The sequence below is a fragment of the Rattus norvegicus genome, chromosome 20, assembly GCF_036323735.1.
Source record: "Rattus norvegicus strain BN/NHsdMcwi chromosome 20, GRCr8, whole genome shotgun sequence".
In the NCBI taxonomy this organism is placed as follows: Eukaryota; Metazoa; Chordata; class Mammalia; order Rodentia; family Muridae; genus Rattus; species Rattus norvegicus.
This window is the reverse complement of record NC_086038.1, coordinates 18,391,554-18,405,611: the sequence shown is the minus strand read 5'-3', so window position 1 is coordinate 18,405,611 and position 14,058 is coordinate 18,391,554. Positions and strand designations below refer to the sequence as shown.

The window sequence follows — 14,058 nt, the reverse complement described above, 5'->3', positions numbered from 1 at the left end:
GGCCCTGTGTGATGGTTTGAATGAGAAATGGGCCCCACAGGCTTTGTTGGAACACTTGGTGCCCAGCTGGTGGCACTGGTTTCTGGGGTTCCCCAGGGGTCCGTTCTGAATATATATAGTGTCTCACATCTGCACAACTGCTCTCTGCTTCATGGTCTTACCTGAAGGTCTTAATGATCTTAATCTTTTCGCTTCTTTCTCCCATCATTTATACCTGCCTGCTGCCTGCCCGGCCTCCCCATTCATGATGGCTTAAGCCAAGTCAACCCTTCCTCCTCTAAGTTGTCTTGGTTATGATAGTATGCCCCATCCCGGTCTGTTGCTGTATTTTATCACACTGCACACTGGACAGCAGTATAAAAGTAACCACTTGGGGGTTGGGGATTTAGCTCAGTGGTAGAGCGCTTGCCTAGGAAGCGCAAGGCCCTGGGTTGGGTCCCCAGCTCCGGGAAAAAAAAAAGTAACCACTTGTCGTTAATTTTTTTAAGACAAGTTTAAGTAACATCCCCCAAAGCATCACTTTTCTGTGCAATACAACAGATTAAACCCATTAAAAAAAAGAGAGAGATAAACCCACGCACTCATATATGTTTAAGGACTTATAGGAAAATAGTTTCCTCTTAACACTGTGTAATTAGATAAGAAATATTTCCACCAACCTAGACGTAAGGGCTAGGTATAGAAATTCTCGAGAGAAGCAAGCTGGGAAGTGGTAACGCACGCACCCTTTTGATCCTAGAATTCGGGAGGCAGAGGCAGATCTCTGAGTCCGAGGCCAGACAGGGCTACGTAGTGAAACGCTGTCTGGACAAAACAAAAGGCAAAACCCAACCGAACAAAAGGGAAATGCTCGAGAGAGTCTGAGGAAAACAGAACTCCCAGAGAAAGGTGAACAGGCGGAAGTCCGTGCTAATCAGCTGCTGACTTGGTATTTACAGTCACCCAAGGAAACGGGCGTATGCCGCTCCTGTTTAACCAATGAAGAAAGCGAGTCTCGGGGGATGTGTTCCAGCTTGAGACCACAGCGAGGACGTGGCAAGGCAAAGCCTTGAGCCACAATATCATGCTCCCCCCAGTAGTAAATAAAAGTCGATTAATACGGTGAGCTTCTTTTTGTTGTTGTTGTTGTTGTTGTTTGAACCAGTCAGTCACCTTTTACTGGACACTAGCTCTTGGTCCGGGTAAGAAGGTTCAGCCAGTTGAATTCTTCCTAGATTGGAGCGGGCCAGGCGGTTGTGCTCAGCCATTCAGTGCCCTCCACGGTGACTCCTCTTCCGTGGTACTTGCGTCGCCGCTCAAGTTTAGTTCCTTGTAAGAAATGCTGCCATGTTAATCCTTGAGGTGCTGCCTTTCCGAATGTTGATGTACTAGTAGTAATACTGGTCATACCCTCTCTGAAAGGCTCCTGCAGTGCCACCGGGGGTGAAATCCCGCATCAATATCCAGCTCAGCAACTCTCCAAGTTTAACCTCCATGAGCTTCTTTCTCCTTCAATGGCACAAGGGACGCCATCTTGAAGTCCTGGTGTCTGCAGAAATTAAGATGAGCTTATTAGGGGTTGGGGATTTAGCTCAGTGGTAGAGCGCTTGCCTAGCAAGCGCAAGGCCCTGGGTTCGGTCCCCAGCTCCGAAAAAAAGAAAAAAGAAAAAAAAAAAAAAGATGAGCTTATTAAAACCCAGTCAGTGCTTCTCTGTCTCTCTCTGTCTCTCTCTGTCTCTCTCTGTCTCTCTCTGTCTCTCTGTCTCTCTCTCTGTCTCTCTCTGTCTCTCTCTCTCTCTCTCTCTCTCTCTCTCTCTCTCTCTCTCTCTCTACCATAATGCTCCACTCTGGTCTGTTGCTGTATTTATTACTGTCCTGATCTATTGTCCCGTTGCCCATTTGAAAATGCTTCATCAAGAAGAAAGAAAATTTTACCCCTACTCCATGCCCCACCTGACATAGAGTGTCTTTCCTGATTTTCTTAACTCCCACATTTTCTAACTGTTGGTATTAAATTATAACCTTTAAACTGCTTTTTAAAAGCTTATGAAAAGACAAAGGTCTGTCCCTTAGACCCAATGGGGGTGGGGTTTTGTTGTTGTTCTTGTCGTTAGACACCCATCCTTAAAAAAAAAAAAAAAAACAAAAACTGTGATTTCTTCCAAGGGCTGGCTGTCTTCACGGACTTGGTTCAGTCTTTAATTCAAAGTTTCGTAAGAGGCCTAGCGAAGTGTGAAAGGAATTGGACCTTTGAGACATTGTCCTCCGCTTCCCCAACTTACCTAACCTTTCTGAGATGATGGATATTTAACCCGGGGATACATGGGGTCAAACTGAGCATGCAGTGAAAACTAAAAAGGTCTGAGTCTTCCTCAAAACTGTATTTTCAGACTTCTTCAGGTTTCTTTTTGCTTATAAAAGCTACCTCTGGGGTTGGGGATTTAGCTCAGTGGTAGAGCGCTTGCCTAGCAAGCTCAAGGCCCTGGGTTCGGTCCCCAGCTCCAAAAAAAGAAAAGAAAAAAAAAGAAAAAGAAAAAAGCTACATCTGCATAGAAATGCCCTCCTGAATATGAGGACTGCTTTGGTCTCCTGCATATGAGGGCCCTCTCCTGTAAATGTTGTTTCCTCAACCCATCTAACTGGGGTTCCTCAGAGTCCGTATCAGGTCCCTGACAGCCAAGTAAAGCCATATCTATGTTCAAGCATGGCTTCCTGTCCCTTGGATCACCTCTGCATAGGCTAGGTCTCAGTTTGCTTCCTGAGGAATACGTGTCTAGGTCCCAAGATTGTGGCAAAAATGCTAAGACGGGCTGAGTGCTTTCTTAGCACAGGGTCTGGCCTAAGGCAAAATTGTTCAGGGGCGGTCATTACTCTCCCGTAGCACGGCAGTTCTCAACCATGCTTGTGACCCCTACAGAGGTCGCATATCCGATATCCTACCTGTTAGACATTTACACTGCGATTCGTAACAGTAGCAAAGTTATGGTTATGGAGTAGCAAGAAAATAATTCTATGGTTGGAGGGGTCACCACAGCATGAGGAACTGTACTGGGGGGTCGCAGCGTTAGGAAGGTTGAGAACCAGACTGTTCTAGAGGGAGAAGTGATTTGTGCTCCCACAAGGTTCAGTCACCTTGGCTGCTCTATCTTACCCGTATGTTCAGAGTGACTTCCTGTGTCTTAAGTGTAAAGCCCAACTAACTCCATTTTTGAAGCTCCACGGGCTAAATCTCAATTCCAGGAGGAAACCCACAAAGTCCCCTTGAGCTGACACCCTATGGCAATATCCACTCCCCTCAAAGTCCCCCACTAGCCTCACTAGCCAGTCAGGCTACAACAGCAGGGCCAAGGGACATAGAGATAACCTAAGCCGTGCTACAGATAATAGGTAGCCTAGCCATCCTGTCTGTCAGGTGGGTTTGCTCCCATGTTTGGTTCCTGCAGAGTACGCCAGAAATGCAGTTTTTTAAAATATTAACTTGCTGACCTGTATGGAAATTCCCCAAGCTGTAACCACAATAAATACCCTGCACCCCTAGGCTTAGGGCTCTCACTTCGGACCCGCTGCAACAGTGACCGTGAGAGACCTTGCTTGGAATAAAGACCCTTATGTGTTTACACCGGAATTGGCTCCTCGGTGGTCTTTGGGGTCCCTGCGACTTGGGCATTACCGTCGGTTGGTTCTAATATTTTTCTTTGTCTGCCAGCTCTGGACCTAGCAAGTAGGCGTCACGCTGTGCCTTTGGAGGGGAGAATATGCAAGACAAGCTTCCTTCGCCTTCCAACAGTCCCGCTCTTTCTGCTGGGCGTGGTGCTGGTGAGCTAGGTCAGTGTAGTGAAGAAGGCACACGCTTGTTCTCATGGGCTTCACGTCTAGAGGGGCGACAGGACGGAGACTCAGCAGAGCCTCGATCTGGGACTGTTAGGAAATGTACAGCCACGGTGTAAGGAAAACACTGTGGGGACTTCTCACAGACTCACTGGCAGGGCGGTGGCAGCGGTGGTGGCTGAAGCTTCTAGGAGCTTCCAGAGGGTTCTACACCTAACCCTAGAACCTCTGAAACCCTATGAATCCTGAATCTGGACTGTAAAGGGGTCCTCGGTGGTGTGTGTGTGTGTGTGTGTGTGTGTGTGTGTGTGTGTGTGTGTGTGTGTGTATGTGTGCGTGCGCATGCATGCATGTATCTGTCTGTCTCAGTGTGTGTCTCTCTCTGTGTGTGTCTCTGTCTCTCATCTCTCTGTAAGTGTGTCTGTCTCTCTGTGTCTGACTTTCTCTGTGTATTTGTCTGTCTCTCTGTGTGTGTCTCTGTGTGTTTGACTATCTCTGTGTATCTGTCTCTCTGTGTGTCTATCTCTGTGTGTGTCTCTGTATATGTGTCTGTCTGTCTCTCTGTGTGTGTGTGTACAAGCACACATAGATGTATCTGTCTCTCTGTCTCTGTGTGTGTCTGTCTGTCTTTCCATATGTGTCTCCTTCTGTGTGTCTGTCTTTTTCTGTGTATTTGTCTGTCTCTCTGTGTGCCTCTCTCTGTGTCTGACTTTCTCTGTGTATTTGTCTGTCTGTCTGTCTCTGTGTGTGTCTGTCTGTGTGTGTTTGACTGTCTCTGTGTATCTGTCTCTCTGTGTGTCTCTGTATGTGTGTGTGTCTGTCTCTGTCTGTCTCTGTCTCTCTGTCTCTCCCTCCCCTCCCCGTGTGTGTGTGTGTGTGTGTGTGTGTGTGTGTGTGTGTGTGTGTGTGTGTGTGTGTATAGCAAGTGGATTGAGTTGTGCCCACTACTGGGCAGCAGTACTACCCCTGGGCTTAACCACTCTGAGTCTCATGCTTCTCTTATGTTTGACAAAGAAGGAAGGGAGGGAAAAAGGGAGGAAGGAAGGGGGCAGAGGAAGGAAGAAGGGGAGGGAAAGAGGGAGGAAGAAAAGCCATTAATAACATCTGCTTTGTTTATAATATATGTACCATGGCTTCCAAATGTGTACAGTGTATATACCACGGCTATTAAATGCTATATCTCATGTATAAACCGTGGAGAGGAAATGCTGTATATCATGTACATGTCATGAAAGGCTGGAACTTACATAAAACTGAGCAACGTGATGTGGTGATGAGGAGCTGGAGAGATGGCTCAGTGGTTAAAGCACTTGCTATCCAAGCATCAGGACTGGACTTTAGACCCCTGGAGCCCACATAAATGTCAGGTGGGTATGGCTGCCCACCGTAATTCCAGCTTTGGAAATCAGATAGAGGCGATCCCAAGAGCAATATGGCTAGACAGACCAGCTGTATCCATGAGCTCTGGCTTTGACTGAGAGACCCTACCTCAATGAATAGGATGAAGAGGGGCTGAGGAAGATCACTGACATCAACCTCAGGCCACCACAGGCATGATAAAACATATACACATGCACACACTTACTTGAGGACATGCACACACACACACACACACATGTGCACACACGCATGCATGCACGCACGCACAGAAAACTATAAAAAAGCAAAAAGAATAGCTGTGTGAGGTCAGCACCTTCAGTTCCCATCAGTGGCACCGGGACAGGACTGCCTCCATGAATTACCCAAGTACCTGTGACAGAAACGTATGTGTGCAGTCTGGTTTGGGTAGCATGTTGTTTTCTGGTGTGGATTTCTACGGCTGTCCATAGAACTTGGCATCTACCCATGTGGTTGGAGTCAAGCCTGGGTTGAAGCAGACAGTGTTCTTTGACTTGCCACCAGTAAGTTTGAACTCCTGACTAAGCACAGCTATCAGGGTGCTGTTCATTGCGTAATCTCTTGGCACTGATCCAAAGGGCCTTGCGTTCCTTCCAGTTCTGTTTCCCTGGGAAGAAACTATCTTGAATCTGAGAAGTGTTCAGACGCGTGCCTGCAGAAACTTATTTTTATTTTTGAGACAGGATCCCACTGTGTAGTTCTGGATATCCTGGACCTCCCTATATAGAGCAGGTTGGCTTTGAATTCCCAGAAATCCACCTGCCTCTGCCTCTGCCTCCTAAGTTCTGGGATTAAAGGCAGGTGCCACCATGCCTAGCCTACAGTAGCTTTCTTACTTACCAGTGGCCGTGTCTACAACTGGAGTGCCCTGTGTTGTGTGTTTTTACGTACTTCGTGGAGTTTAATATGTACAGACCCGTCAATGAGGAATCCCCATTACACAAGTGAGAAAACACAGGTCCAAAGGGATCAAGCAAAAGGCTGAAGCTCCCACAGGATCTGTGATGGTGCAGCTAGAAGAAGACAAAACCAAGACCCAACTACAGACCACCTGCTCTAGAATCCTGCTCCTGACGGTTTACCAGGACCCTAGCTCCAGACTGCTTCCCCTGCGCCACACTTCTAACCACCATTACTCTGCCCCACATCCAGCCAGACAAGTTCATGAGCTCACCATCAGCTCCCCATTTAGAAGACAAGAGTTGGCCTGGTATGGAAATGAAGGGTCTTCACCCTGAACTCAAGGATCCAAAGAACGAAACCGCAGTCGCGTTGTGGATACCTGCAGCGCAGCGCACTGACCACCTGCTTCAGCCTCGTCTGAGGCTGAGGCTACAGGCCATGGCAAAGTGACGTGCATGTTCTCCAGCTGTCAAGCTCCGTTGCTCTGTGTCCGTCAGTGTGCGGTGAGGCCTTGAAGATAGATGCCTCGGTTCTGCATTGAATAAGTACAAGTAGCCATAAAATGATTTTTAAAAATATTTTTATCTTAGAAAATGTCATACATACATAGAACATACATACATACATACATACATACATACATACATATCATATCATATTCACCCCAGTCCTCCACCGAATTCTTCCCCAGATCCACCCCTCCTATTTTCTTGTCTTTTTAAGACCCCACTGGTTTCAATTTCTCTCTTACTGTTATCTTGGTGACTACAGAGCCGTCCACGGGAGGAGAGTTGGTTGACTTGCCAGGGAGCTCACAATTAAAGAGGATTGGCTTTCTGTTGGGTAGCAGCGTCCTCCAAATATAAACATTCTCTCCACGGGTTGGGGAAGTTCATGAGACGGGAGAGGAAAACAAACGGTCACATGTCCGGGAGAGCAGAAACTTGGAAGATCCTCAAAAACTCTCCTAGACTATAAAAGGATTTTGCTGGAAGAGGCCCTGGCTGCCTCAGCTGCAGAGCAGAGAGCTCTCAGACCGTGGAGCTGTAGGAAGATATGCGGACAGCCCGGGACGCAGCTTTTGAAAGTCGTTACTCACGTTAGGGTGGTGGTTTTGGTGATGCAGCTGGATACATTACTACACCTATCAAAATCTTTTAACCATATGCTTTTTAAAAAGAGAATTATTTATTTATTTTAATGTATCCGAGTATCCTGTAGCTGTCTTCAGACACATCAAATAGGGGCATCAGATCTCATTACAGATAGATAGTTGTGTCACCATGTGGTTACTGGGAATTGAACTCAGGACCTCTGGAAGAGCAGCCGGTGCTCTTAACCACCGAGCCATCTCTCCAACCCCTATTATTTATTTATTTTATGTATGTGAGTGCACTATAGCTGTCTTCAGACACACCAGTAGAGGGCATCAGATCCCATGGCAGATGGTTGTGAGCCACCAGGTGGTGGCTGGGAATTGAACTCAGGACCTCTGGAAGAGTGTTCAGTGCTCTTAACCACTGAGCCATCTCTCCAGCCCTCATGCGCTTGTTAATAACCCCAATAAAAAAATGTATTAATTCACCAAGTTAGACTTTGGTGCAGTTGTTACTTTAGCCTGTCACAGCCTTCCTTTCCGGAATGAGAAGACACACTGTGTGCATGCGTATGTTCATGCATGCTTGTGTGTGTGTGTGTGTGTGTGTGTGTGTGAGAGAGAGAGAGAGAGAGAGAGGGAGAGAGAGAGAGAGAGAGAGAGAAGTGGGAGAGTGAGGGAGAGAGAAGGAGAGAATAAGATAAGCAAGAGAGAGCAAGTGTGTGTGTGTGTGTGTGTGTGTGTGTGTGCGCGCGCGCGCGCTACATCTTTCTCTCTTCCTAAGAAGAGTGCATCACAAAATACTGTCCCCCTTCCAGAAGTCATAAACCATCTACAGCTCGTGAAGCTCTTCCTAGCCAGGTTAGAATGTTGACTGGCTTGATCCTGTATAAGCAACCACGGCTGAGTACAACAGTCTTCTCATGTCCATCAGACACTGTTTCCCTCTGTTACCCCCCCCCCAGATCTCTGACCTTTACAGTCTTTCTGTTCCCTTTCTTCTATAATGGGGGATTGGTATGATATAGATGTCCCATGTGTGTGCCATAGCACTCCTGTGACATGTGTTCTCTGTGTTCTTTGACCATTCATGAGTTTCTGTGTTACTGGCCATCCAGTGCAAAGAGGCTATTCTAACAAGGTCATGGAGCTGTGCTAAGCTATAGCTATAGAGAGATGAACCTAGGAACTATGTTCATTTAACAGAAGAACAGTAGTAGGGTCACCCCTGGGAGCCAGGAGCCCCCAATCATTGATTCTTGCCCAGATTTACAGTACCAACCCTGTGTTTCCTCCTGTGGAGCAATCCTTAAATCCAGTCAGAAAATGGTTGGTTGTCCCCGTAATGGTCATGCCACTACCACACCCATGGGCATAGCTTGCCACGCTGCACTCATGTTACTATTGTGTCCAGGGATATATCTTGCCAAACTGGTCATTATTTTAACTCGCAGGGTTCACAGATGGCTAAGACTGTGACACCTTCCCCCTTTTCCCCAGCAGCCTGCACAACGCCTTCCAGAACCATGAAAACTCACTAGTTTGGAGGAAGCTTCCCAACCAGTACCAACTTGATTTCTCCATGTCCTGGGGCCAAAGTTTTCATCAATGGGGTCTTTCCTTTAAGTTCTGGTATACAAGTCTTATTAGTCAGAGTTCTCTAAAGGAACAGAACTAGCGAAAAGTATACATTAAAGGGAACTTTATTTGACTAGCTTACAGGATATGGCCTGGTTAGTTCCACAGTGGCTGTCTTTCTCACACAGTTGAGTCTAAGAATCTGGCAGTTGCGTAGTCCTCAAGGCTGGATGTTTCAGAAGGATCAGTCTCATGCTGCAGACCTGGAGAATTCATGGAGAGCCGCTATTTTCAGTGTATGTTAGAACCCTGAAGAAGCTGGTTCTAATACCAACGAAGGAACATCCTACCAACAGGACGGATGAACTTGGCACAAAAAGCGAGGCCAAACATGCAACGACCAATATTTCCTTCTTCCCTAGTTATGTCCTTCATCTGGGCAGCTACCAGAAAGTGCCACGTGCCTTAAAGTGGGATGGGAGGTGGGGTGCTCCCATTTTAAATAATATGACCAAGAAAATCCCTCTGTGGGGATCTGCCCAACAGATGTACCACTGTTGCTCATCAGATGTTACCGTTCTTGTTGGCAGCATGAACCTGGGATATTGGACCCTAAAAATAAGGCTGACTAAAGTCTCAAGCAATAGATGATTTTATTCTGGGCATCGGACAGTTTATATTCTGAGGATTAGGCAGGGTCATAGGAGTTTTGGCTGTAATGCAGTCACAAGGGAGAGCCATGCTGAGGAGCAGTTTTTGGCTAATGAAAGCAAGCAGCAATGTCCAGAAGCAAAACACATTCCCATTTACTACTCACGGGAGGGGCGCAAAAGCACGTCCCAGGAACAAATTCATGTTATGGAGAAACAGGTGTAACAAGACTCTTGTCTTGGTTACTTGACGTTTTCTCACAAGCTCTCGGAAATCTCAGATAGCTTCATTCCTGGACCATGTCTGGACACCTCTGTAGAGGTGTCGTTTGAGTGAGAAATGTTCCTCACAGGCTTGAGTATTTGCACAATTGGTCCTCGGTTGGTGGTACTTTTTGAGGTATTTGAGGAGGTTTAAGAGGCGTGTCCTTGGGGTTGGGGATTTAGCTCAGTGGTAGAGTGCTTGCCTAGCAAGCGCGAAAGGCCCTGGGTTCGGTCCCCAGCTCCGGCGGGGGGGGGGGGGGAGGAGGCGTGTCCTTGCAGATTGGAACTACCTCACAGGGTGGGCTTTGAGAGTTTAAACCCTTATGCCACTTCTAGTCTACTCTCTGCTTGATGGTTCCCGTTGAGGACGTGCACTTAACTTTCTACTACGGCCGCCATGCCTCCCCAACATGGTCTCTGGAACCATGAGCCAAAATAGACTCTTTCTTCCATGAGTTACTTTGGGTGTTCTGTCACAGAAACAGAAAAGTAACTACCTGGTCCTCACTCACTGTATTTCATTTGCTTCTGGATACAGTGAAATTGACAACCGAGGTTAGTCACCACAGTCCCTGAGAGCAATCGCAGTGGCTTGTGTTGGTTTTGGGGGGCTTGGAGTCTTGGGAGACCCCTGACCGAAACAAAAGGGGAAGCATCGTCTTACGCTTGACTGGGGCTTTTTGTTTGGTAACCTATGGTTTCTTGCGCAACAGTATCTCCTGTGTAGGGTTACTCCATCTATACTCACACATATATGAAGTTTATCAACATAGGTTTCCACACAGCTGCTTCAAGCATCCTTAGTGTTAGATGTCCCTCCAATTCCTTTCCCCACCCCTTCCCCTACCTTCCCATGTCCTCTGCCCTCTCCTCCCAATCCCTCTCCCCACTCCCTCCTCTCCCCTCCCCCCATCACTTCCTCACTTAAACCTTCATCCCCATTATTTGTCCTCTTCCCTTTCTATCACCTGAGATCTTCTTTTGACCTCTCATATTTAATATAAACATGTTTGGGAGGCAGGGTGGAGAGTTGGTTCAGAGGTTGAGAGCACTTGGTGTTCTTGCAAAGACCACAAGGACGCACATGGAGATTCGTCAAGTCTTCAGGCGCTAAGCATGCATGTAGTACAAATGAAACATTCATTCATACACATGAAGTAAAAAGACAGACAGACACACAGACAGACAGGTAGACACACACACAGAGATTGATTAAGAGAGAGAGATTGAGAGAGAGAGAGAGAGAGAGAGAGAGAGAGAGAGAGAGAGAGAGAGGAACAAGATAAGACTTTGTTGGGCAGTGGCACAGAGGCAGGTGGTTCCAGCCTGGTCTACAGAGTGAGTTCCAGGACAGACAGGGCTACACAGAGAAAATTTGTCTCACCAAACAGAAACAAAAAAGAAAAAAAGATAAAGTATTTTTATATGAAAATGTAAGTACTTTCATATAAAGGTGTTTTTAATATGAAAATTAAATACTTCTCACTGAGAAGTCTCCAGTTTTGATCTGAACAGTTTGTTTCTGGAACCTATGCTGTTGCTTTGAGTTTAAGAATCCTTCTGGGTGACTGGCTCTATGAAGCACTCAGTAAGGTTGGTAGATGCTCTAATGTTTGAATGCCCTCTTAAAGTATCCCCGAGAGAGTCACAGAGCTGTCACAGGAGGTGTGCACAATCCCTAGTGACAGGGGAGGCGTGCTTGGGATAAACCACTTCTGTTGACGCTGGGGACCATGTTTGAGGAGAAGTCTGCATTGCGTGATGGCTGTGTGCTCGCTTGTACCCCAGTTACTGTTCTGGGATGTTGTTTGTATGGCTCCTACCAGGAGCTGTCCTACCTACTGAACAGACTTTGGGCAAGAGGCCATGTGGGCCAGTCCAAGACCAGCTGCAAGCACAGACTTATTTATAAACCACAGGACAGGCCCCAAGCATGCCCTGCTGTGTGACCTGGGACTGAGGTTAGGGGAGATTAACGTGATGTATGAGAAGTCCGTTGTAGCCAACTGGGTTTCCAGTGTAAAGTCATTCGTTCTTCCAGTCAGGAGGTGGCTACCATCGGACCTCCTGCGTGCCATGCCCCAGACGTGTAAGGATGTTGGGCTCTCAGGACACGCAGTTTCACTTTTCCAGCCATGTTTATGAAATTATCTTTCTATTTAGAGATTATTCTCTCAATACATACTGTCACGGTGTGGTGGATCCAGGCACAGATTGAAAAACAAAGCAAAAAGTGGCCCCGTCTCCATGGAGCTGTCTTTCTCATAAACTAACTAATAATGATAGATACTCTATCATAAAAAAACCAATAAGCACATGATGATCCCATGAGCTATAATAAATCAGAGCAATATAGAAAAACTAAAAACCAACAAACAAGCATGGAGAAGACTATTCTAGCTCAAAGAAGCCAAGAACCCTTCCCTGAGAAATGACATTGGAGTGGAGGTTTGGCTGATGACGGGCTACGTACACAGAGGTGTGGAAGAAGAATGGGGACCCAGAGAACAGCAGGTCCAAAGGCCCTGGGGTCTGCAGAATGCATTAAAGCATAGACAGCCTGAAAAGATGGGGAGCCGGGTTGAGAAACGCCAGCTTTGTCACTGCCAACCGCTCTACAGCCATGGTGGGAGATGTCTCCACAGCAGAGGACAGACCACGAGGCTGTGTAAGTGCTGGCCCATGTCCTTTCTGTCAGCTGGCCTCACACATGTGTGCCTTCCATGCAATTTGAAATGTACAGCCCGAGGATCACAGGCCAGCGCCACTCATTTGGGAATATCTTTATCACCCCAGTGAATCCCCTTTCTAGCTCTCACAGCAGCTAAGCCATCTTTCCCCGCATCAGCCGTGTTCTGGGCGTTTGATAGAAATGCAGTGATGTCAATTGTGGTCTTTTCCTACCTGGTTCTTTCTTAACAAAGTCCATCACGGAGTCACACACATCAGCATTTTCTCACGGCAGAAGAGCATTCATCGTACAGCTATCCCATGCTTTATTTACGTATCTACTCATCAGGGTGGACATTTAGATGGCTCAGCTTGCTGCCTGCTGTAAACAATGCTTCTATGAACATTTATATACAAGCCTTTTTTATAAATTTTCATTTTTCTTAGCCAAATCCTCCAGACTGCAATTAAAGTTTCATATGGAAACCCTACATATTTTTTTTTAAAGTGCAATCTGGACTAAATGAATGATCTTTCTTCACTTTTCTTTTTCTTTTTCTTTTTTTTCGGAGCTGGGGACCGAACCCAGGGCCTTGCGTTTGCTAGGCAAGCACTCTACCACTGAGCTAAATCCCCAACCCCCTTTCTTCACTTTTAAAAGGTTAAAAAACAGCTTTAAAACAGTTAAGTAATAACTAGTGTCCCGCTCTGAGTTTTGGAGATGTCAGAGTTAGTAGTGGTAACTATTAAAGGGATGTATTGAGGATGTAGTCACAAAACAGTGCACATGCAATCACTTGTCATAAGTATTCAACATATAAGAGTTTGTATTAAAACATACCAAAATCATAATTATTTTGGAGAAATTTAATTACAGCTTTTTTTCAGAATTCCTGCATACTTCTCATAAATTCTACATGGAAATGTTAAAGATATATGGATATATGTATGTATGCATGCATATGTGTATATATGCATACATGTATATATGTATATGTGCACATATGCATGTATACACACACTAATGTTGACTAAAATTTACCCTTTTATAAATGTTTTATTGTTTTGAAATATATACGTGCCGACATGTTTCTTTTTTTATTAATTTTTTTTATTAACTTGAGTATTTCTTATTTACATTTTGAGTGTTATTCCCTTTCCCGGTTTCCGGGCCAACATCCCCCTAACCCCTCCCCCTCCCCTTCTTTATGGGTGTTCCCTTCCCCATCCTCCCCCCATTGCCGCCCTCCCCCAACAATCACGTTCACTGGGGGTTCAGTCTTAGCAGGACCAAGGGCTTCCCCTTCCACTGGTGCACTTACTAGGATATTCATTGCTACCTATGAGGTCAGAGTCCAGGGTCAGTCCATGTATAGTCTTTGGGTAGTGGCTTAGTCCCTAGAAGCTCTGGTTGCTTGGCATTGTTGTTCATATGGGGTCTCTAGCCCCTTCAAGCTCTTTCAGTCCTTTCTAAGATTCCTTCAACGGGGGTCCTGTTCTCAGTTCAGTGGTTTAATGATGGCATCCGCCTATGTATTTGCTGTATTCTGGGTGTGTCTCTCAGGAGAGATCTACATCCGGCTCCTGTCGGTCTGCACTTCTTTGCTTCATCCATCTTGTCTAATTGGGTGGCTGTATATGTATGGGCCACATGTGGGGCAGGCTCTGAATGGGTGTTCCTTCAGTCTCTGT

The 14,058-nt window shown here is 46.3% G+C and overlaps 1 long non-coding RNA gene across 2 annotated transcripts; it reads right to left on the bottom strand.

Moving 5' to 3' along the window:
- Positions 1-468: 468 nt before the first annotated feature.
- LOC102553246 (uncharacterized) lies at positions 469-7,070 on the bottom strand. Of its 2 annotated transcripts, none has more exons than XR_005497768.2 (3): positions 6,860-7,070; positions 6,488-6,640; positions 469-1,528 (listed from the first exon to the last, which is right to left on the bottom strand). It is a non-coding gene; the product is annotated as an uncharacterized LOC102553246 (long non-coding RNA). The 2 variants fall into 2 exon arrangements; XR_362151.5 differs by having other exon boundaries at positions 6,380-6,640; positions 6,860-7,067.
- Between the last annotated feature and the right edge of the window lie 6,988 nt (positions 7,071-14,058).